We start from the raw sequence: 25,407 nt of genomic DNA, 5'->3' as shown, positions 1-25,407 counted from the left end.
CTCGTCCCGCCGTGGGCGAGCCTTAGAAACTTCCAATGTACTAGCTATAAATACCCCAGGTAACAGGATCCCTAAATAACAGGTTCCTTGCCAATCCTTGGGTAACCAGGGAAATGCTGTACTACCGCAAATGAAATAGACAGCCCCCCCTACATACAGAGGCCTGTTCTCTCCGGTCAAATTTAAAATGTTCACACAACCTTCAAAATCTCCCATTGACCGAGTGCCATTTCTTTGTACACAGAAGGGGACTGAATCGGGGCTATGGTTAATGGAGTAGGAAGGAGGCATAGCGTCCTTATTGCCTATCAGAGCCATTTTAAAGGAAATTAGAGTTTGGAAAGGAAGAGACAATTTATCAGATGGCCTAATAGAAGCAACATTAGGCTTACTTCTATTTGCAAAAAGCGAGCATCCCAGGGGAGTCAATTCACGTTTCTCAAAAATTATTTAAATTAGTTCCATCAAAGTTCCCTGAGATGCTGTCATTCCAATGGCCAAAGAATAGTGCTCTAAGAGAGGCATAGCAAGCAGTCGTTAAAGGTAAAGGGTAACTATACCATCCTAGCCCCTTGTTCCCATGTTGCGGCAAATGGGTACAGATCCAGCAATTACTCTTATTAAAAATGGCATGCGTTGAATTCATTATTATCATTAAAGTGTTATTATGGTACTTTCGTCTATGCTGGGAGTCCCTAGGTGACAGAGTATGAAGGTGTACAGAGGGAGTCAAAGCAGTAGGTACAATTTCAATTGGCAGAAGAGGCTCTAGAGGATACATTTGTTCAAAGTACCAGAGTCTCACGGCAGTAACTATACAAATTCCAATTACTATTATCATAACACAGCAGTACGTTTTCGGGGCCCAGGCACATTGTTCATTGTCCAAGTTGGTCACCCCCTTATTTACAAGTCCAATGCGAGCAGCAGCGGTGGAGGTGGCAGGCATTGTAGTTTCTCAATCGACGACCCCAATGTTCGTTGCTGGCGACACTACGGTCGCGCGACTTCTTAGTCCTTCCCCAACCCTAGCCAGAAGAATCCCTTTCTTTTCAAAAACTTTCTTTTGCAAGAACAAAACTCTCAATGACTCTTTTCTTTTCCAGATGCACAGGCAAAACCCATGCCGCCGTTCTATTTTCTTCGTCGAAGGTCGTACCTGGTGATTCCCGGTACTGTTTGATCCGGAAATAAGGTAACGTCACTTCCTGAGGGAAGCAACGTATCAGAGGCGACGGAAGTCGCAGAACTTGAAACGACGTTTTCCGGAAGTGACCTTTCCAAAGAGTGTGGAGACAAAATGGACTGTTCCCCAAGCTCCACGGGCTCAGAGGGATTCTCCGACACACTCACAGCGCTATCTGCTACTCCAGGATCTGTGAGTGTAGCATCAGCGAGGGGTTCTGCTTCTTCTGTAACGTGTAGCGTCGGGTGAGGGCGTTTCTTGACATGCGTCGCGTGGATCCAATGCTTCTTTCCAGCCACCCGCACTGCTGTCTGGGTGACCAACAGCACCTGGTACGGTCTCCACCAACGAGGCGCGAGGCAGAAAGACCTTTTGTAGGCCTTCACCAGGACCCAACTTCCAGGCTGAATATTGTGTCCTGGGCCCGTAAACCGTACAGGTAAAGCTGATTGAACCTGATGATAAATGAGATACAGATTTTTAGTCAACCGGTTACAGTAGTCTACAAGCAATACATTTCCAACCTCCCACAATGCTTTAGGCTTCGGAAGACCCCAAATATTAGCAGGTCTCCCCATCACTACCTCAAATGGAGAGAGCCCAGTCTTAGTTTGAGGTGTGGCACGCATGGCTAACAATACAATAGGTAAGGCGTCCGGCCATTTCAGTTTGGTGCCGGCGCATGTTTTAGCAAGCTTATTCTTTAGGATACCGTTATGTCTCTCTACCAACCCAGCACTTTGAGGATGTCTAGCCGAGTGAAATCGCTTTTCAATGTGTAACGCTGTGCATATCTGCAAAATTACTGCTGCGACAAAATGGGGACAGTTGTCCGACCAAATTACTCTTGTCAGCCCAAATCGTGGAAAGAACTCCTTTACCATAGTCTTCGCAGTGGTCATGGCAGTAGCATCCTTAACGGGAAAAGCCTCAACCCATTTCCTAAAAGCACAAATGATCACAAGGACATATTTTAGATTGTTACACCGTTCCATCTCAATAAAATCAAAGTGGATGACCTCGAAGGGAACAAAACTACCCCTTGGAGTTACTGTCCCCTTCCCCACATTGTGCTGTAAGCAAATCATGCAATTTTGAACATAGCGCTGTGCGATCTTCAAAATTTTATCATTTACCCAGACTTGTTCTAACATTTTCGTGATCTGCTGAACACACACATGCGTAGGACCGTGTGACATCGTAACCATCGCCAGCACATATGAATCAGGGAGCAACCATTTCCCTTCAGATGTATCCACCCAACACCCATCTTCATCTAGTTTCCCCATCCCTTTGGCCCACTTTTTAGACTCTTCTATTGTGGCATCAGCTTGGATATCTCGTACAGACCCAATACCCTCATCCATTACATAGGCATCTTTTGTTTCTCTTAGAGCATACATGTCTGCACTAAGGTCTGTGGCCGTTTGCCTGGCTATCTGGTCAGTAAAAGTGTTCCCTTTTCCCACATCATCTATGACCTTACGATGCGCTGCACATTTCATAATCGCTAACTGACTAGGGAGCGCGAGTGCCGAGAGCAATTGCACTATCAGGGGGCCATGCTGAATCTTGGTCCCATGTGAGGTTAGGAACCCTCTTTCCGACCAGAGCCTCCCAAAGTTGTGAGCCACCCCAAAGGCGTACTGTCTATCAGTATATATGTTTACTGTACGCCCTTCGGAGAGTTCAAAAGCTCGGGTCAACGCTATAATCTCTGCGGCCTGCGCAGAGTTATGCAGAATTCTCTTAGTTTCAACAACCGTATTCAATGTAGTAACTGCATAGGCAGCTGTAGATGTACCACCCGCGAGTTTGAAGCAGGAGCCATCACAAAACAGCTCCCCTTCCGCATTATCCAAAGGAGTATCTATAAGGTCTATCCTGCCCTTCGTTTCCTGTTCAGTAGTATACAGGCAGTCATGTGATTCTTCGTCACCGCAAACAGTATTTTGCGGGAAAGGTAGGAGTTCAGCCGGATTAAGAACACAACACCTCTTAATTTGAATGTGAGGGGCAAACAAAGTTAATTCATACCTCATCAGCCGTGCAGAGGTGAGGTGCTGTGTTTGGGTTTTATTCAATAGGACATCTACAGAGTGTGGTACCATCAGGATTAAATCATGGCCTAGGACCATTCCCTCACTCTGTTTTACAGACGCGACAGCAGCAGTGACAGCTCGCAAACATCTTGGCAAAGCACATGCGATAGGGTCAAGGGCGGAAGAGTAGTAGCCGCACGGTCTATTCTTCCCTCCGTGTTCCTGTGTTAACACAGCCAAAGCACATCCATCACATTCATGCACAAACAACACAAAGGCCTTGTTGTAATTTGGAGTACCCAGAACCGGTGCAGAGCATAACGCGGCTTTGAGAAGCTCAAATGATCGTTGATGTTCCGACTTCCATGGCAGCAGCGAAGAAATGCCCTTCTTCGTCAAGGCCAACATCGGTTTTATCACTAGTGAGAAGTTTGGGATCCACAGCCTACAGTAAGAAGCCATACCTATAAAGGCTCTGACTTCCTTCTGTGTATTTGGAACAGACATGCCAGAATTTTTTTTCCAGGTCAGTTATGATCGCTACCTGCTTTTAGCAGGTGTTAAAATCCATGGCGCTAAGGGACCTTGTTGTTAATTATGCCACCGTAATTTACGGTAGCGTAATTAACGCCTTCCCCACTCCCATTATGCCCTATGGGGCAAAAATGGGAATGGGGAAGGGTAAATGGGTTAATGGGGACTTACCGCCCCACTCACCTCGGAATGGGAATGGGGCGGTAAGTCCGCCAACCACCATGGCGTAAACATAGTTTACGCCATGGTGGTAAAGGTACGACCCAGGCGGTAACTTACCGCCTGGGTCGTAATGAGGCCCATAATCTGTGACTGGATGTCAGGCAGCAATCCACACACAAATCTGTCCACAAACAACCTTTTCCCAGACTCTGTGCCCAAGTCCTGTCCACTGAAGTCAGAGAATACCTGTTCGAATCGATTAAAGAATTCGGTGGCACCTTCAGATTTTCCTTGAACACAGGCCGTAAGCTTGTCCCAAATAATTCTTTTCTCAGGAATTATGGTTTTCAATTTTGCAACAATTATATCAGGCAAAGTGAGTATTACCTGAGGTGGTTTCTCACCAGCTGGTCTTTCCCCATCAAACCTAGTTATGTTAGCCCACATATCTCCCAACCCTGGCACATCGTCTATTGTTCGAACCTGCTTCTATAAATCTACGGGCAGGAGTACAGGGAATAGCAAATCAATATCACTTAGGGTGAACACAGAGGATTGTAAAACGGACTCTATCTCTTTGTAGAATCTTGTCGGATTCTTCCTAATATCGGGAATTGATTGTCTAATAGTGTTCACTTCCTGTCGCGAAAACGGAACGTGAACAAATTGCGATACATAATGTGCAGGGATGTCCACACCGGGTGCACCTGTCCCAACGTTAGCGGGAATCTCAACCTTTGGGACAAATGTCGGAGGAACCTCTCTCATTGGCAACTGAGATATAGGTAATTCCGATCGCTTACTAAGCAACAGAGCCAGGTCGAGCGCTAAGGCAGCCGAAGAAGTGTCGGGCGAAAAAGCCCTCTTACAAATACCCAATAACTCTGTAGGACAACTAACCTTCTTCCTTACACATTCATCCTGCAGGTACTGTACCATTACCTGAATCACCTTCCTCTGCATTTCTACTGTATACTGGCTATACGTGTCATACACTTCATCTGGCGGTATTGATGAATCCGAGATCCATCGAATCGCATCTTTGGTACAGATTCGTACTTCCTCAGATACCGATTTACGACACGGAAGGAACCGTTTCTGTACATACATACTATCATCTTCATCATCCTCATCCCGTAATCTTTCTAAGTCCCTCCTATACTCAAATAACCTCTCAACATGACCATGTACTTTCTCCTCAGTGTCCCTCGAAAGCGCTAAAGTATTTAGATCCCTCAATCCTTGTGGGAGATCTGTATTATGTAATCTACCCCACATTACACATAAATAAGTCCCCAAACCTTCAATGAAAACATTTTTCTCGGGAAAATTGCTCATATTTGATAATGTGGAAAAAACATCAGCTTGATCACCTCTCTCCATACAATGCTTAGCCCATGCAAATAATTCCCGTTTCTTTTCTGCAGAAACAGTATTACGAGTGACAATCTTTGACCCCGCACCTTGATCAACTTCAGTTGGTACAGAACCACTCGGGAGCGGAGTTGCGGGCAAATTCAATGGAGGTGCGACTATCGGCTCAAGGGGAAGGGGCGGTAGAGTAGGTGGAGGAACAACTAGAGGAACAGGAACAATAGGTTGTACAGGGGGAACAGGAATAACAGCAGGAATAACAGCCGGAATGGGCAAAGCACCAGGGAGAGGATCATACGGAGGTGGAGCAGAGGCACCAGGCCTTCGCTCGTTTAACAATTTATCAATAAATTCTTTGGAAACATGAAAATCTTTAGAGGGATAGATTTTCTGGATACCGAGTGAGAAAGCCCTATCCATATTCTTGACTGACTCAATGTTTTTCCTTATCATATAACAACGCCTTTTCGGCATTCGTTTTATGACGGCGTGCATGTTTATCCCTACTTTTAAGCTGCTGCAACGCTTCTTTTTTCCAATTCTGCAAAACATCAAATGCTGCAGGTCTGGCCTTTTTCTTTAACAAGACCGATTCTAGGTATTCAATACGGGGGATCTCGAAACTACCATTGATTGGCCACTGAAATTCGGAGGCATGTCTGGTTTGTCTGTGCCAAATATCATTAAATACTATACTTCCAATGCCATGCTTACAGTACATAGAACACGCCGGCGACCCCTCCCGTAGTGACGGGCGGCTAAATTCCAAAGATTGTCGATCGCTGCGGAACAGAGCCCTAAAGCAGCTAGACAATTTCCCAGGCATTTCACAAAAAATTGGTGTTACCTGGTCAATAATTGTGTCTGCAGATACAATACGCCAAATTCAAATTGTCAGGGTTAAATTAAGAGTCGGGTCACGACTACACCTGACAAAACCTAAGGAGGACCGTACGGTTTACCAAAGAACTTACCTAACAAATTTTACCTTGTGTTTGGTGGTTTCGACAAATCTGCCCGCCTCAAAAATGGACCCTCGTCAAGATGCCGTGTCAGACCACACGACTATCGTCCAAGGATCGGATCGTGCAGTGCTGCCGAGGTATCGCGTCTCTTTCGGTCGGGCCCGCAGTATCACACCGTCCGATCCCAGTTCGATAGTCTGCGTCAATCCTTCAATGATCTGGCATCAATCTTGAGGGTCCCTATTCGGGCGCCAACTGTGAAAACAGAAAAATAATATGAGGCCGGGAAGCCCAAAAAGAAACACACTAACACAAGTTACAAAGAAACATACAAGTGCTTTATTTCAAGCTACAACAGTTACCAAGTCAATTGACAAACGAATAGCTATTCGGCTTTCAGTATAACATAACGAACTTCAACAAGGGTTCGATGTCTTAGTGAGAGACCGCACATTGGAATACCCGGGATTTTTATACAATTTGTCCAGCCTTTGGCCAACCCTCTTGCGGGTTAACCATTCTGCGAAATATTTAATTCTGGTTTTAGGGTTCCTTGCCAGGTCATTCCTTTAATATATGCATTTCGATTATTTTCGCTGATATGAGTAGTACAGTTACATATAGGTCAACGGTAGGACAAGGTCTCTGTTTGCGACCTCGACAAGTGGCCTGCAGGCATATTAATTATTCAGTTGTACGGGGGTCACAACGGCCAGAATCTTACTCAGAAAGTCATATGGCCTCCATTTTGATGTTCAGGGTGACTTCTACATAACAAGAGAACCTAAAATGGCGGTTTTAATCCAAGATGGCGGCTTACATTAATTTCTCTAAGGTCAAGACCTTGTCGTAGAGTTTGTTCGCACATGATGTTTAGACAACTTGGCGTAGGCCAATACACATACAATTGTTACAATAGGAGGCATAATATTGTTTCTATTCCGACAATGTCTGTCTACCACTATTGTAAACCAGAGACACCTTAATAGGCCCATGTTTAGCCACATAGGTTCAGGGTTGTATGCCTGCAAACTCGCTCATATACCAGTTTAGCTTTACTTTGCCCAGTTCCTCCTCTCATGCACAGCTAATACATCCCATGCACAAGCAAACATCACCATATACAGACATTTGTTTCAAACACAGCTTCACGTGCCAGGTTACATGCAAGGTATTGGGAGTGCACAGAGGCGCTTGACCTGATATTCCAGTTTTCACATGGACCCCAGAACACTTACTTGCCATTTTCCAGCGTGTAATGCTATGAACAGCACAGGCCACTGCAATGCGTTATTCCCTTGCACTGACCTAAAAGGTAAAAAAAGAGGAACTATACAAGTTAGGCCTAACAAGAGATAAAATAAGCCTCTACCCAAAAGAGACAGTACCTCGCTCTAGTAAGAGTTACACAGCCCCTTTAACAAGAGAGATGCAGTACACCACCAGTGTAGTAACGCACTAGACATAATGGTACCTCAACCTAGTGAAATGACTATACTACTAAAATATAGCCTAGTAGTCAATAATTGGCTCCTTTCACAGGAGCTCAGTCAGCGAGACAAACTTCACAGTTTCAGTTACACAGCTGTATTCATATGGACTTCCCAGTGAACAGGTTTGAACCTAGTTAAAAACTTGTAGCCGCAAAACGAACAGGCTTGGTACTCTGCTTCTCAGAGATTTGAACCTAATCATATTTCACTCAGAAGAGTTTCCAACTTTAGCACTAGGCTACAGAGGCCAGAGAGAGATTCTCTGGGAATATTAGGTTTTCAGGTGCCTTAGCCAGGCATGGCCCATTCACTAACAAGGGTGTAACGCTAAGTGAGCTAAAAAAGTTTGGCCAACACAGAGAAGTTAATTGCCTTTATTCACAAGCAAACTATCAGCTTCTAAGACAACCGTTTGATCATGTGAGATTAATTGCACTAGATCTAAATGCCTTAGTAAATCGTGCTGCTTACCCAGATACAAATAAGTTAGAGATTGCAATTGCTGCATTATTTATTCAGATTTATATATACTAAATGTTCATTTGGCATGAGTGTGTGTGGTGAGGGCAGAGCTTATAGTACTTCTAGGTGTTCCGAGGCGAGCACGCACAACGGGGCAGAGAGATCTCAGGATTTTTCATTTTCAAATGCAGGCAGGTCTGGGTTGGTCTTTGATTTTGTCCCTGGTGTTGCTCTGATGAGGCTATTTCTTCTCGATTTGTGTTCCCAGAGGAGTCTCTTGTGGCCTTTAGCTGGAGTGTGGGCCGACTCAAAATGGTCAACGATACAAGGCCATGGGAAGTGATGTCATCAGTCCAAGATGGCCTCTGAAAGTGATGCCATCGATCCAAAGTTGGCACAGGAAGTGATGTCACTGGTCCAAGATGAACAACAACAAATATGGACCTTGGCAAATGGCAAACATCTACATCCATATACCACCATTCATTCTGTTATTCATTCATACTCTCACTTGATGTCTGTATCTTCCACAACCGGGGTTATACATAAACTTGAATACGCATACTGTTACATAAATCAATAACACCTTGCTAAACTCTCAGTAAGTGTTAATACAAAAAAATCAAATAGCATCATGCTTATTCAATATAGCTCGACATAAGTTTCGGTCGTCAAGAGATAGGCTCCCAGTTGGGCCAGTCAATACAAGCGACCTTCTTAAGGAGACGGATGGTTAGGTTTAAAACCACTCTGGGATGTCAAAAGGTGGGAGATGTCATCTAGCATCAGTCTACAAACAAACAAATATACAGCTCATTAAGGTTCCGATCTCTTACTTATAAAAACACAGAAAACTTATGTGTATACCCCTGTGAATGTGTATACTGGCTGACACTCACCTCCACAAAAAATGATGGAGCCGTGTGTCAGCAGAGGACTAATCCTGCAGTTGTTACGTGTCACTCCAAACAAAGACTGCAACAAAGAAATGGACAAGGCACATGAGTAAGCCTCCCTACTGATGATGCTCACAAACAGTGTAAATATTATACTACTGTGTGAGTCCTCTTAATTGCACAACCTTACCTGATCAACAGTTCAGGCGCAGGAGCATTTAGCACATGGTCCAAAGATCCATGCTTTAACCTCCTAGTCCACAGTTCTACAGATGAGCACCCCCAAACGTATCTAGGGTGCAATACAAAAATGTGTTTTTGAACCACTATCTCAAACATGTCATGAAATTATTTATAGTTAGTCCTCTACTTCACTCACCTGGTATCGTGTTTGGTAGTGAAGTGATCACTTCCAGTTCAACAAATGGATGAAGTATTCCTCACAATACGGTGCCTGTGTTCCTAGAAAGACTACACAGGACAAGGCCCCATTATAGAGACAGACCACTATCTCGACAGAGCATATTAAAGATGTTACAGATATTTCAGGGCCCTAATGTCCCTTATATGGTACACTGGCTCGCTGTACTCGAATACATATCGAGTTTGTTGGAAGAAGGCTTCTACAACAGACTTCTAAAAAAAGAGGTTTGTGGGACAACCCCTACAAATTCCCAAGCGGCCACTATAAAGGGCCCCTATGCTCCATACTCTGTGTTGAGAGTTTTGAATATTGATGATTTAATTCATGAGACCTGCGTATTCATTCGCCGCCACACACCATGTGTCAGGAACCAGGATTGGAAACGCTGGAAGTTTAGATGAACTTTCTAGTCCTCACCCAACATCGCGCCGGCGCCTATAAATCTAGGCCCCGCCCACTACTCGGCATGTTGTATCTGTGCTTGTTTTCACCCAACGTTCCGAGACCTGTGTACTCGTTCTTCCTTCTCGCACTGTTGATTCCTCTATAGCCCTCCTGTAGTATCCTGTACTACATTTAATATCCCTCTCTTTCTACCTGTCCTCCTTAGTTCCGTACTTCTATATTTTTTTTTGCTTTCCTTAATTGCTCAGCTGTAGTTTCATCTCCTCCCGGCTACTCTAGCTCGCCTACCACTCTGTGTAGTCGGCGTCGGCTCCTCTTTCACGGAACCCTTCCGTACTCCTTGCTTACCTCCCTGTCCGCTCGACTTCCTGCCTCTGACTTCTGCCTGATCACTTCACTACCTAACAACACGATACCAGGTGAGAGAAGTAGAGGACTCACTATAAATAATGTCATGACATGTTTAAATAATGTCATGACATGTTTGAGATAGTGGTTCAAAAAAATGTTTTTTGTGTTGCACCCTAGTTACGTTTGGGGGTGCTCACCTGTAGACTAGGAGGTTAAAGCATGGATCGTTGGACCATGTGCTAAATGCTCCTGCGCCTGAACTGTTGATCAGGTAAGGTGGTGCAATTAAGAGGACTCACACAGTAGTATAATATTTACACTGTTTGTGAGCATCATCAGTAGGGAGGCTTACTCATGTGCCTTGTCCATTTCTATGTTGCAGTCTTTGTTCGGAGTGACATGTAACAACTGCAGGATTAGTCCTCCGCTGACACACAGCTCCATCATTTTTTGTGGAGGTGAGTGTCAGCCAGTATACACATTCACAGGGGTATACACACACGTTTTCTGTGTCTTTGTAAGTAAGAGATCGGAACCTTAATGAGCTGTATATTTGTTTGTTTGTAGACTGATGCTAGATGACATCTCCCACCTTTTGACATCCCAGAGTGGTTTTAAACCTAACCATCCGTCTCCTGAAGAAGGTTGCATGTACTGACTGGCCCAACTGGGAGCCTATCTCTTGACCGCGAAATCTATGTCGAGCTATATTGAATAAGCATGATGCGATTTGATTTTTTTGTATTAACACTTACTGAGAATTTAGAGAGGTGTTATTGATTTATGTAACAGTATGAGTATTCAGGTTTATGTATAACCCTGGTTGTGGAAGATCCATCCATCAAGTGAGAGTATGAATGAATAACAGAATGAATGGTGGTATATGGATGTAGATGTTGTAAATAAGAGATAATTTGGTGTATTAAAAAAGCTGGTATGTGAACAAATATTTGAAAGTTATATATAAATAAATATATTTTTGTTGACAAAAATTGGTGTTGTCAATATTAAGAAATGTTCTGATCTCAGTTGCCAAGGTCCATATTTGTGGTGGTTCTGATATATTTAGCCTAAAGGACTTGCAGCTGTTTAGGCATCCTTATTTTTTAAACTGATCCAAGATGGCCACAGGAAGGGAGCTCATTGACACAATATGACCACAGGAAGTGATGTCACCGAAGTGAAGCCACAAACCAGAAGTGATAAAGTAGTTGATGTAACACCATCCACATTAATTGCATAAACTGAGGATTTAATAGACAAAAATGTGTGAATATACCAAAAAGAATAAAGAAGTATATCTGAAATTGAAATGTTGAATAAAAAATGTTTTTATTTTTACATATTCAAGCGCAGATCAATAATTAAGCTCTATGATACCTTTTTGAGAACATATGGGAAAAAGAATTCTCCTTCATTTTTTCAAAATTAGTTTTTTCGAACATAAGCCACTATTTTTAGGGCATCGATTTTTTTTCTCTTGTCCCATTTATTCCTTAAATAATATAAGGGATCAGGAGTAAAAAATACAATCATTTTAAAATGTCATATCACAATTTTTAGGAGCAACAAAAGCCTTAACAAGACAACACAAATGTATAAGCACTTAGTGTCCCTATAAGGGCCACACAATAAACATGCTATAATCACCTGATCATTAATAAACGTCAAGCAGGATTAGGAAGTAAGTCTGAAGTTTTAAAGCATAATAGAACTAATTCGAAAATTAGTAAAACTGATTCAGTAAAGTCTGTTTCAAGCAATAGCCCTCATACACGTATATGTAAATATATGTACACACATCTACATACTTCCAGCCTCCGGTTTCCACTCCCTTAATAGGGAAAACACAAAGGCAGGAATAATTCTGTTTAAAAAATAGAAGCTATGGAAATGTGAAAGTCCTGAAAACAGTTTTTTAAAAAGGTCGATTTAAAACTGATCATGTTTCTTTCACACACATAGGCCTGATTTACAAAAGCCTTTTTCAATGGGAAAATCCCATTGAAAAACAATATAAATCAGGCCTGACGTGTCTCAAACACCTTAAATTACAAACAGTGTTTAATTTTTCTTAAAACGTTGGGGTCAGAAAATGTATGATTTTCAGACAAGGTATTCTGTCAATAAACTCAGGTATATGTTTATCACACCAACAACCATTTCTTCCGAATAAAGATACTATACAGAAAAGGAAACCATTTTAAAATATTATTAAGGTCATGCAATGGTGCACATGGACTGGCCATATAAAACCTCACAAAACTGAAAAAGGTTAAAGCATTAACATAGGTTAAAATACTGACTTACAAACTAATGGTTAGACAAATGAGGAGGTTTTTAAAGGATAGTTCCGGGACTTTTTTTTTATTGTCCCTACGGGTCGGCCATGTGTTTGTAAGCATAAATCGGTAGATCGTAGGAAACTTTCCTATGGACCTTACCCGACTTTTCGCCCATTATCGCACTCGAAATCAGCCTCCATTTTGTGATAATCCTATCATTCCGCCGCATCGACCTGGCTCACCTGCCTTTGCGGCACTAAATCAAATCCCCCGCCCCTGAGCCTGACATCAGCAGACGCGTACTGCCCATTTCAAGCACGTCTCGTGTCAACAATCGCTGCGCCTCAGCTATTGACGTGTTGCCATGGAAATGGCAGGACGCCTCTTTCCCCAATAAGTATAAACAGACCGTTTCACAACATACAGCAGCAGATTTTCGATTCCATTCCTCTCTCTGTGTTACTTTGAGTATTCTGTGACTCGTTTCACTGCTCTGGTCAGCTACCTTCGCCGCTTGTAGCCCGTGTGAACACCTGTACCATCTCTGTAAATTATTTTACTATCTTTACCGCACAATGGCCACAATAATGCCGTATATGTACGAGCCCGAGTACACCGAGGAGGAACTACTGGAAAGGCAAGCACGCGAAAACGATGGGGATTCGGACGGCAGTTGGGAGGACCAGTCAACGGATGAAGAGCCTGGACCATGTCGCATGGACGGCGTCTCCACCTGGTGCACGTGCAATCGGTGCGAGCTAATGCCAACTGAGGAGGAGAACTGCTGCTGCCGTGAAAATTCCGGGTGCTTGGCCTACATTTCGGAAAGCGAGCAAAGTCTGCAGGAAGGCGAGCAAAGTCCGCAATGCATCACCGAGCTGCCAGAGTTCAGGGAAGCCTGCCTCTCACGGACAGTGTTGAGGATGATGATGGTGCTTATGCACGAACTTCGTGGCACTGTTCGTCCGCGTAATCCGAGTAACGAGTAAGTATACTCTGTTTGTGATGTCAGTGATGCCACCACTATTTCATGGTCGTCTCCCACATATAAAATTACATTTACATATCATTCGAACGCATGTAAATTGGTTCCATATAGTGCATTTTCTAGATATAATTTTTTTCTAAGAAAAATGACATGTGTTACCTGAATCGACATTGATAAGAAAGTTTGGTCAGTTTAATACAGTTTGCATCTTTTTTTTTCACAGGTGGTACAGGCTGGTGGCCTATCGTTGCTTCACTTGGTGGCTTCACGGGAGGCTCGGACACCGCGTTCGGAGAGTAATACCTGCCTGTGCGGTACTTGCCATTAGACAACATTTCCCCAGTGACAGTGGACAATACCGCGGATTTTCCCTCGATGTGCTGCAACCTCAACTTTACAATGTGTAATGTTTATTATTTATGTTTAACTAAAATCTAAAATAAAGCCCAACATATATTTTAGCAATGGTTGTTTTGATTTTTTAAATGAATCTAGTGTGTCTCCGTTGAATAGCCTTCCAGTGCCTTGTCTTGTCACACCACATGTCTCCGGCCAGCATCCTCCCTCACGCTGGCCGCACACCTTCAATCCACATAACCGTTGAACCCATATATGCAGCAGTCATACATATATTATTTTGTGGGTTGGCATCAAGCGTTGGCAATAAAAAGCTGTTGGATTTTATTGATACAAAACATGGTTATAGGTAAATAATAAATATGGTTGATCATAATAAATCCTCTTTTTGGGCACCGGGTACAGAGATGACCCCCATATATTCTCCTGGGAGGGTGAGGTATTTATAAACTCACCCCCCTGCCTTCCATGTAGTAGATCCTGCAGCCATCCTCTTACATTCAGTTAGATGGCCTCTCCTTGGTGAGGCCCTGCGGCAAACGGGTCTTGTCTGCACGACCACCGCCCCGATCCACCCCCCCGCCCTATCAAAGGCAGTTCGCACCGGGGTACTTGTGCTGGCAAGTGGAGCTGTCAGGGAGCGATAAAGGCCAAGAGGTGCCAAAGACCATGTACACTTCAAAGTGGTCTATAGAGCATGGGTTGTTGTTCCCATGTCTACCTCCAGACCCCGTGTCTCCTGCCAAGCATCCCCCCTCACGCTGGACGGCCCCCTGCAATCCACATAAGTGTGTCTCCATTCACGAGTCTTCCTGTGTCTTGTCTGCACGACCACCGCCCCGATCCACCCCCCCGCCCTATCAAAGGCAGTTCGCACCGGGGTACTTGTGCTGGCAAGTGGAGCTGTCAGGGAGCGATAAAGGCCAAGAGGTGCCAAAGACCATGTACACTTCAAAGTGGTCTATAGAGCATGGGTTGTTGTTCCCATGTCTACCTCCAGACCCCGTGTCTCCTGCCAAGCATCCCCCCTCACGCTGGACGGCCCCCTGCAATCCACATAAGTGTGTCTCCATTCACGAGTCTTCCTGTGTCTTGTCTGCACGACCACCGCCCCGATCCTCCCCCCCGCCCTATCAAAGGCAGTTCGCACCGGGGTACTTGTGCTGGCAAGTGGAGCTGTCAGGGAGCGATAAAGGCCAAGAGGTGCCAAAGACCATGTACACTTCAAAGTGGTCTATAGAGCATGGGTTTGTTGTTCCCATGTCTACCTCCAGACCCCGTGTCTCCTGCCAAGCATCCCCCCTCACGCTGGACGGCCCCCTGCAGACCGCATAATGCCACGACATATACACGTCATTCATTCACAAACACACCCCTGTTTCGAATTCTTTATAACCCACTTCATATTTCTAATGAGAACTTCTTTGCGCTTTGCTAGTCAACCCGTGAAGGTGCTGGTTATCTGCTCTTCGTCTCTGTGAACTTCCGTGACCACTTTGAGCAAACTCGTCAGTTTGCAACCTGTGAACTGCTCCCTGTTCTACGACAAGAAACTACTCTGATCCCTGCATCTAACTGTTTGTTCGTCAAGGTAAGTCCATGTACCATAATCATTTTGCGTCCAATTTTTTAATTTATATCTATTTGCTAGTAGTCATCAAATTGCATCCATGTTTTCTTTTCGTTCACGACAGTACATGCAAGGAACTAGTCACATGTTCTGAGTTTAGTCAAATTACTTTTTCTATTTTTTGAAAGTTATTGAAATACTTATCCGCATGTGAATAACGTGTATAGTTCCAAGAACCAAAACGGACCTTGCATTGAACCTTTTATGTGTCATTTAATGTTTTAACACATTGGTATTCATAGAGAATTGTTGATCTTTACTTTTCAGAACTTTCCATAATGCCTGCCTGTTCCATTGGCGGTTGCCCTTCGAAGACCCATAACAAATCTGAAGATACTATAATGCATGTTTTCCCTAAGACAATAGATCAGATAAGAGAATGGGTCCGATATTGCGGATATCCAGCCTCTGAGCTAGAAAGTAGAGTCCTTGAAGTCTTTGCGGACAAGAGGGGTGATCGATACCGCATCTGCAGCAGGCACTTTAGCCCAGACATGTACTCCACATCATTGCTAATAAAGAAGAAAACACCGCGAGCGAGGCGAAAATTGCTCTCAACCGCTATTCCCACTCTATTCGTCCACATCCCTCCACTGGTGAGTCAAGTTTACGTATTTGTCTCTCGGCCTTGCGGTAGTGTGTAGCATTAGCTAACAATAATTTCCCCATTTATGTATCCACTCAATATGAAGGCGGAAGATTCTCCATCCGTGTCGTTATTGCAGTCATCAGCCACTTCAAGCGCCTATCGGGTAATCTTACTTAGCTATTCTGACACTGACTTGTTTTAGGCATGTAAATCAATAGTTTTAATTGATCGTGTAATCATTTTACCTAATGGTACACCACAGTACTCGTCCTCTAGTCTTTGTTTTCAGTTATAATTATTGTTATCCAAAATAATGCAAGTACTGTCTTTCAGGGAGATGCTGAGGAGTCCAACGCATTGACGACAACCGTAGATGTCACTCAGATGCTCGAGGTACGTTTCCGGACAGTTCCATCGATGGAGATCATCAGATCTTGCATTCTTGTAGCGTGATTGTTACACACAATGTTTCTTTCGTTTTTAGCCATTGGTATGTCCTTCTGTCGTCGCCCTCCTATGTGTCTTCTTTTTTCAATATTGTGTTCATTACTAATGAAAGTCCTATGTTTCAGGGAGTCGATGGAGCATTAGTCCAAGAAGAAGGGGGAGCATGCAGTTACGGGTCGGCGCAACAGCTTGCAGAAGTGTGCACCGCAGTTACAGCGTCCCTTGATGTTCTTATGCATTTCGAGGTATGGATACTGACAGATCAATCATGCGAGATCAAATGACGTGATTACATCCGCTATACTTCCTTCTTTATTAACGCAAGTACTATGTTTCAGGGAGCTGACGGAGCTTCTTCAACAAGAACATCACCCCTAGTAGTTGATGCAGATCTCTGGGTGGTGACACTTCCAACGATGGAGCAAATCGAATCATATTTAGATATCCATTATTTATTTTAGACAACTGATCATTTGTGCAGGTCTATTTAGATGAGCCGTTGACGCCTGCAGAAAGTTTATGTTCTTTTAAACAAAATAGAAAACCATACTAATGCAATTACTGTGTTTCAGGGAGTTGCTGAAGCGTCATCTTCAATAATATCATCAATGGAAGTCTATGCGGAGCCCGAGGTATGGATCTTGACAGTTCAATCTAACTAGATCAACAATGCGTGAACTATTGTCGTTTGAATGTTCTACACAATGCGTTCATTCGTGTTTTGCTATTGAGATGTACGTATGGGTATTGGTCCCCAAGTACATTTTGTGTTTTCAATATTATTATACATACTAATGAAAGTTCTATGTTTCAGGGAGTCGATGGAGCCTCAGTGAGTGATGGATGTGCTTATCATGAAAATATAGTCGTTGCAGCGCGAGAGGAAGTGGAGACATGCACACACGAGTCGGAGCAACAGCGTCCAGATGTTGAATTTCTAGGCAAGAAAGTTTCAAAGAAAAGAAAGCAAAAGAAGGTTAGTGTCCTGTTCACTATATTATGTTGTCTTTCACTGTCAATAGTTCAATACTGTAAGTTGTGTTTAAACTGAACATCCCTTTTCTAATCTGTCCTCTAGTTGCGAGTGGGTGTAAGAACTAGATCTACACAGACAGTGAAGCGAACGAGAGATGTTGCTTGTCAAACCTTTTGGCAGGGACTTGAGACTGGAGATGCATCGTGCCAATGGGAAGAATATGAAGTGATTGACAACGGAGCTATACCACCACCAGCCATTGATAGTGAATGTCCTCCTGGTAGTTTGGATGCAGTCGGAGATCAATTCACAGAATCCACACCCGCAAAAAATAAGAGCGCGCGAAAGTTGAAGACATTGTTTTTTTCTCCCATCTCCGGACAAGGAACAGATGTTGCAATGGAAGAGAATGAAGTGGACGACAATGAAACACCATCAATATCACTCAGCATAGCGGAAGACGATATCAGAGATTGTACCTTTCATGCGAGTGACATGTCCTCAACGTTACAGGCCGAACCAGCTGGGATGCAGAGTGACAGTATAAGGAAAGAGGCCAAATTCATTGTATTCGATAGCTGTTTGATGGATATTATTATGATGATGAAATGTGGGCATTGGGTTGGTGGGGAAGTATGTGGGGAGCCATTGATTAATGTGACTCGTGCAATTCGAGGCACTAACCTTAAAATACATGCCACCTGTACACAATATCATCCGTTCGCATGGTCTGCACAACCCATGCTGGGGCAACTGCCAGCAGGCAATCTACTTTGTGCAGCGGCCGCACTTTTTAGTGGTTCAAGTTTTAAAAAGTTACAGTATTTCTTTCAGTTTGTGGGAATCCATTTCATTGCGAAAAGTCAGTTCTACAAATACCAAACCGATTATCTATTTCCAGCCATCAGCGAAGCTTGGAGAATGGAAAAAATGTCAATGGAAAGTACATTCGCGGGCAAACGCTTCAGGCTAGCCGGTGATGGACAGTGCGACAGCCCAGGATTTTCAGCCAAGTACTGCACCTACCACTTTCAGGACATGGAAAGTAAGAAAATTGTGAGTTCGGTGGTCGTGCAGGTGTCACAAAGTACATCCTCAGTGGCCATGGAGAAAGTTGGCTTTGTAGCATCATTGCAAGAACTACAATCGCGGGGAATGGTGATCGACCTGATAGCCACGGACAGACACGTTTCAATTGCCAAGACAATGAGAGAAGAGTACAAAAATATAAATCACCAATTTGACGTATGGCATCTTGCAAAAACAATCAATAAAAAATTGTCGGCTGCAGGAAAAAAAAAAGATATGCAAGGTATTTCACAGTGGTCCAAGTCAATCAGCAACCATCTTTGGTGGAGCTCAAAAACATGTGAAGGGTCGTTGGAAATTCTACTGGAAAAATGGCGGTCAGTAATGTTGCACTGTAGCAACGTACATCGATGGTCGACAAATGAGCATTTCCACAAATGTGAACATGGCCATTTGTCCACAGAGGAGGCACGGAAGAAGAAGTGGTTGATTCCTTCATCACCCACTCACAAGGCCATTGAAAAGATTGTATTTGATAAAACTATAACAAGAGATTTGAGGGGACTCACGGAATTCTGCCACACAGGAGATTTGGAGGTGTTCCACAATATGTGCCTAAAGTACAGGCCCAAAAGATTGCATTTTGGCATGGAAGGCATGATAAATCGGACTCTTCTAGCGGTCTTGGCACATAACCATAATGTTGGCCGTCAACAAAGTAGGGCGACCGGAACTTTAGGGACGCTTCGCTACAATAAGGCCTTCACTAAAAGAAGTAAACAATGGGTGATCAAACCAGTGTTTGAGGATATGCAATATGAGTTTATTGAGAGACTTATCGTAGATGTCCTCGATAGGCACATACATGGAGTGGTGAACGAACCTATGCAGGGGACAACTGCATTGCCACCCAACATTGCCTCTGTTCCATGTCCACCTAAAGCAGAGCTCATTGAGAAATACACATCACGGTTTAAATGATTGTAATTTGATTGTCTGTTCTCTCGAGTCTCCTCATGTTGCAGGCCCATTGCAATTAAACCAAACAGTAATATAAATCATTTTTACAAAAATTATAGAATGTTTCCGTATTACAAACACATGGCCGACCCATAGGGACAATAAAAAAAAAGGCACGCAGACAAGATGCCCTTACACTAACTGGAGCTAACTAGAAATGTGTGCTCGCTCAAAGTGAAGGTCAGCTGCTTTGATGTTTTGCTCGGGTGGCGGAACGGCCCACGACCCAGTATAAGGTTCTATTGTGATTTGACCTTGACAGGCCGGGACCATCCTGAAAGACTAAGAAAAGATAATGAATAAAATTTCAGAAACGAAACGATGAGCCACGTTCATTAGAAGAAGTAACGTCGGCAAAGAAGGAGTGGTGTTTCGGGTCTGCCCTACACAGAGACACAATGGAAAATGCAAATATAATGTAAGTAACTTTTGATGAGTTTATACCGCAATTTCATTACTATACAGTGGCTTTAAAGACGGGTTCAGTTGTACTTGTTCGTTCTATGTGGCATATTGTTTTCTACCGCGCACTATCTTGAGGAGAAACATCTGCTTTTACTGAAGCACCTCAAAACCTTCCTCTTTGCTTCTGCTTTCTCTCTCCCTCTCCCCTGCTACAACTGGTCCACTGTCTGCGACCTCGGTCCTGGGCCCTTCCACTCTCCACCTGCACTGCCTCCCTGTCAACCCCTGCACTGGGGGACTGTCTCAGTATCCTACAGCCCCCCCTTCCCAGCACTTGTTCTGCACTTACCTTGCACTTGCCACCAGCTGGCCCTATTTATTTATTATTTTATGCTACTTACCTTGTACTCCACTCCCCCCCCTCCCTGCCTCGCCACGCCTTTAAACACTTGTGTACACCCAGTAGCGCTGTCCTCGCTATGATTTTAATAAGGATCTGATGGTGAGACTAATTTCATTTTTTATGTTTTTAGGTACATCATTCACTACTGTCTGTGTCACGAGTACCGGACACCGGCGGACGGCTTCTACAGCCGCCAGTTGCTTCTCCGCGTGAACAACGTTACCACCCTGACCATTTTATGGGACGATCGCCAAGTACAAGTATGCCCTTACGCGGTACTAACGGCTAGATGCAACATACCTACCGTTGTGGTGGCCTAGTGCCTCGTTGTTGGAACAGCCATGCGATTATCAGTGCGACCGAAGAGCTTATTTTTATCGGAAACCAACACCCTGTGTACTGCACACGAACATCGCTTCCCTCAAGACGAACTAATTTGGATCGAGAGCAAAGAAAAATGCAAATCGCTGAATATTCTCTAAACATTTGATGTCCAATAAACGTACTTTGCCAAATGTACAATCTTGCCGTTTGCTTTTAAACCACGGTTTCACATTCCGAATTGTGGCGCTGTATTGTGAGATGCTCTAAGACCCTGTGTACAGCAAAGGACCATCGCGTTCCTCAATACGAACTTTTTGGAACATGAGCAAATAAAAATGCAAATCGCTGAATATTCTCTAAACATTTGATGTCAAATAAATGTACTTTACCACATTTACAATCTTGCGGTTTGATTTCAAAGTACAGTTTCATATTCCGAATTGTGGTGCGCTGTATTGTGAGCTGATCTGTGTTGATTTCCGGGGTCTGTGTGGAGTCGCGTAGAAGACGCCTGGGCGCGTTTGCCTACGCAGCTCAGTCACGTCACGGATAGAGGCGGGGAATATGAATGTTTTGATAAAGTCTGTTTCAGGGGCGGGGGATTTGATTTAGTGCCGCAAAGGCAGGTGAGCCAGGTCGATGCGGCGGAATGATAGGATTATCACAAAATGGAGGCTGATTTCGAGTGCGATAATGGGCGAAAAGTCGGGTAAGGTCCATAGGAAAGTTTCCTACGATCTACCGATTTATGCTTACAAACACATGGCCGACCCGTAGGGACAATAAAAAAAAAGTCCCGGAACTATCCTTTAAACAAACACTGAAGGCTGCGTTCATCCATGCACTTGCAAGGCCTATAAAATCTTTTTTTTTTTTTTTTAAAAGGCATTGGCAAAAATAGACACCCTAAAGTGGTTTTTGCATTCGTGATAAAGGCAACTCCTATGGAATGTAAAAACATTTACAGGCAGAATCCTAAGAAAGAAGAAGCTTGGAAGTAAAGCCAACTACATTAAAATGCACTGTACCTTCACTGCTCTCTGCTCTCCACCTCACAACTCCTCCTGCTCTGGGATCTAAACATTAATCTGGACTCCCTGGATTCTTCAGGACTTTTCCGCAAACTCTATTATTCACTCCCTCTCTATCCATTCTACCTTCTGGGCCAACTCACACCACAGGCCACACCTTGGATGTTCTCATCTCCACCAACATCCCTCTCTCTACCCCTCTTACTACAGCACTCTCCTGGACCGATCATTCTCTTCTCTCTTCCCACCTGAAGCGATTGTCTCCTCTGGCATTGGCACACCCCACACAGTCTACCGTCTTCAAGGCCACCGACCCATGAAATAGAGTGGCAGCGGCTGCCTTTGCCTCCTCCTACTCTCCGCTGCCTACTATTGCGGCTGACTACCACCCTGACACAGCCCTCTCTTTCAGCTCTCAGTTTCCAAAACTTTTGACATCCTTGCCTCTGTCATTAGGATGTGTATGAAGCCACCCAAAAAGTGAAATTCCTGGTACGACTCCGATCTGGCTGCCATCAAATGCAGGTGTAGAGCATCAGAACAGAAATGGGTGGCCTCAGGTGCACCCTCTGACAAACTGGCCTGTCTCCTTCTGCAAAGGCAATATACACTCTGCATCCGTCCAAAAAAAAGAGTCCATATTCAAGCATGCATCTCTGCGGCATCTAACAACACGGCCAAACTTTTCATAGTCTGCAAGGAATTGGCCAACCCTTCAGCAGCCTCATCTGCCAATGCACCCACCCAAGCCCTTTGCTCGTCATTGGCAGCACATTTCACCAACAAAGCCTTGGACATACTTTACTCTCTCACTTCTTCACCTGTCCATGCACCAACATCCTCTGAGTCCCCTTCGGCCTCCCACACTCTTCCCCATCTTTCCTTTCCTGCTTTTTCCCCCTGTCACACCTGAGGAGGTCAGTAGCGAAGTCGGGTCACTGAAAGCCTTTTCCAAACAGGTGGATGCATGCCCTTCCAAAACTTATCAAGGACAACATTGACACTCTAGCTCCAGCATTGGTGGACCTCTGCAACCTCTCCTTCGCCTCTCGTGTTTTCCCCTCCTCTCTCAAACACTCTCTGGTGTGCCCCCTACTCAAAAAACATTCAGCCCACCCTTCTATCCTGGCAAACTATCACCCGATGTCTATCACTCCCTTCCTGGGAAAACTACTGGAGAAGTTGACTATCTCTCAGCTTACTCGCACTGATTCTGTTGGTTGTCTCCATGATCATCAGTCTGGCTTCAGAGCATCCAGAGGCACGGAAACTGCTCTCCTTAACACCCGTAAAGACCTGCTCTCAAATCTTGATACAAACTCTCTTTCTGTCCTCATTCTCCTTGACTTCTCCTGCGCATTTGACACAGTAAAGCATACCACCCTGATCGATCGCCTACGTCATACCCTGGGCATCACTGATCAGGCCCTGGTGTGACCTACCTCCTTTCTCTCCAACCAACCATCCCAGGTGAACTCATACCTTTTATCTCTGGTATCACTGACTCTACTTGCGGGGTCCCTCAGGGGTCTAACCTATCTGCCTGGTTTTTCAATATCTAGATGGTCAGCTTGGCCCACAGGATCTTTTCCTTCACTTCCAAGGTGTTATCCACTTCTAAGTGGATAACACCCAGCTCTCCTTCAAGCTACCCTCAGCCTCTTCGTCCTCCTTGCTCATTCATGACTGTGTGTCTGCAATTCAGTCCTGGTGTGCAGCTAACGACCTCCGCCTTAATTCCAGTCAGACAGAGACAGTTGTCATTGGGACCCCTGCTTCTGTTTTCCCGCTTGCACTCTGGCCGGCCTCCCTTGGTCCTGCACCCGCCCACACCCACTAGTGACACAAAAAATCTGGAGGTCATTCTCGATTCCACTCTGTCCTTCTCACACATCTCAGACATATCCAAGGGAGGGTAAGGGTAAAAAGGTAAAATCTCCTCCAAATACTCAGAAAGTACCATCATAGGGGACTCAGGGGGGGTGAAATTAACAAGTGCAGTGGCAATTCAAACTGATCTTCTCGTTCCCCCATTGAAAATAGCCCCCATTTTTTGAATAAAAGTTCCTTAAAAAGCAAAGCCGAAAGAATCCTTGCTCAAATTGGCTCCTATCTTTTAGAAAGCTGGGTCTAAACCGAATCCTACAAATTCAAGTTTACCAGCTCAGTCTACAGCTGAGGATAGGACCTTATGGGTGGCAGCCTTAAATCAACCGGGGGTTAACAATCATTTGCCTCAGGGTGCTTTTGGAAGTATTCCAGGACAATTACCTACAGTAGTGCTGGGTATCAGCCGACCCAATGTCTCCGATCCTCAGTCCAGCCAACAGAGGAAAAGTAATCCCATTGACTTTCGACAACCAGCCCCAAAATCAGCTCTATAAAAGATGGATCTTAAAGTTTATCTTTCAAGAAAGCTGCCGACTGTTCCTGGAAACTTTCCTTTAAATCGCTTGGCGATTTTGAAAGATATGAGATCTATCTCTTGTCTCAAGTATTTTCATTAAATTGGTTACTTTTCCATTCAGTCATAACACCAATATAGCGGAACTGCAGTTAAACTCAAGATTGGGGAAAGAAATGATTATGGGTGCTCAAGAGGATTGGAATCAGCTGGATATACTAGTTTCGGAACTGTGCCCTCATATAATGAATGCAAAACGGGGTGTAGTCCCTGAATTAGGATCAAGCTCTTCTGCCAGTGGTCCGGTTGCTTCTACCTCAAATGCTTGGGATCCGGTTCCAGAGATTATCACCAAAGTTCTTCTCAAAATGGGTATCTCTCAGCAGAGACTCTATTCAATCGGCAGCTTACTTTACTTTCTTATATATGTATAATGTAGGAATTGATGGTTTTTCAACTTTTTAACAGCTGGCCCAGCAACTGGGGGGGAGGGGTAGGCCAGCGGGGGGTCTGCTTGTCGCATGTAGAAATTATGTTTTTGTGTCTTCCGAACTGTTATCAAATGAGAGACAGGGTATTCAGATTGTGAGAGTGACCATGTCGGGAGTTAAGGTAGATGAACACTGGTTGGTGGTTAATTTGTACTGGAACCCTTTGGGCTGCAATCTTTGGGAGTTTTTACAGGATTTATCGGATCATCTTGTACAATATATCTCCTTATTCGCAGCAGACCAACTTATAATAGCAGGTGATCTAAATTCCCAATGTGTTGATGCCTTGGATAGAGCATCGGGCCTTAGTAAATCCAGCACAAGGAATGGGAAAATCTGGATAAAATTTATGAGGAAAAGGGATCTCTGGTTATAAAACGGAAATGTGTTGGGTGATCTCTCCTGTGAACCCACGTGGCATAGAGGTGCCTCCTTTTCTACATTAGATTACTTTTTTGTATCTAGAAAGATCTTTGATAGATGCTCAGAATTTGTTGTGACAAAAGGAAATATAGATGATCATGATATATTGATTGCCACAATTTCTCAAGAAAGGACGTTGGTCCAATTAGTTTACCAGCCAGAGGTTGGAGTAACCTCTGCAGGTAATCGCCTAAGGAAATTTGATAGAGGGGGTGTGACTCTCATAAATAACTTGTCTGGACGAGTTAAACAGTTATCTGACAGAGAGCTCTACTCTTGTTGCACCCCAGCCAATTTTGAAGCATTCTTGT

This window comes from Ambystoma mexicanum, chromosome 1q (assembly GCF_040938575.1).
Source record: "Ambystoma mexicanum isolate Mex_15411 chromosome 1q, UKY_AmexF1_1, whole genome shotgun sequence".
NCBI lineage: Eukaryota > Metazoa > Chordata > Amphibia > Caudata > Ambystomatidae > Ambystoma > Ambystoma mexicanum.
This window is presented reverse-complemented; position numbering follows the sequence as displayed.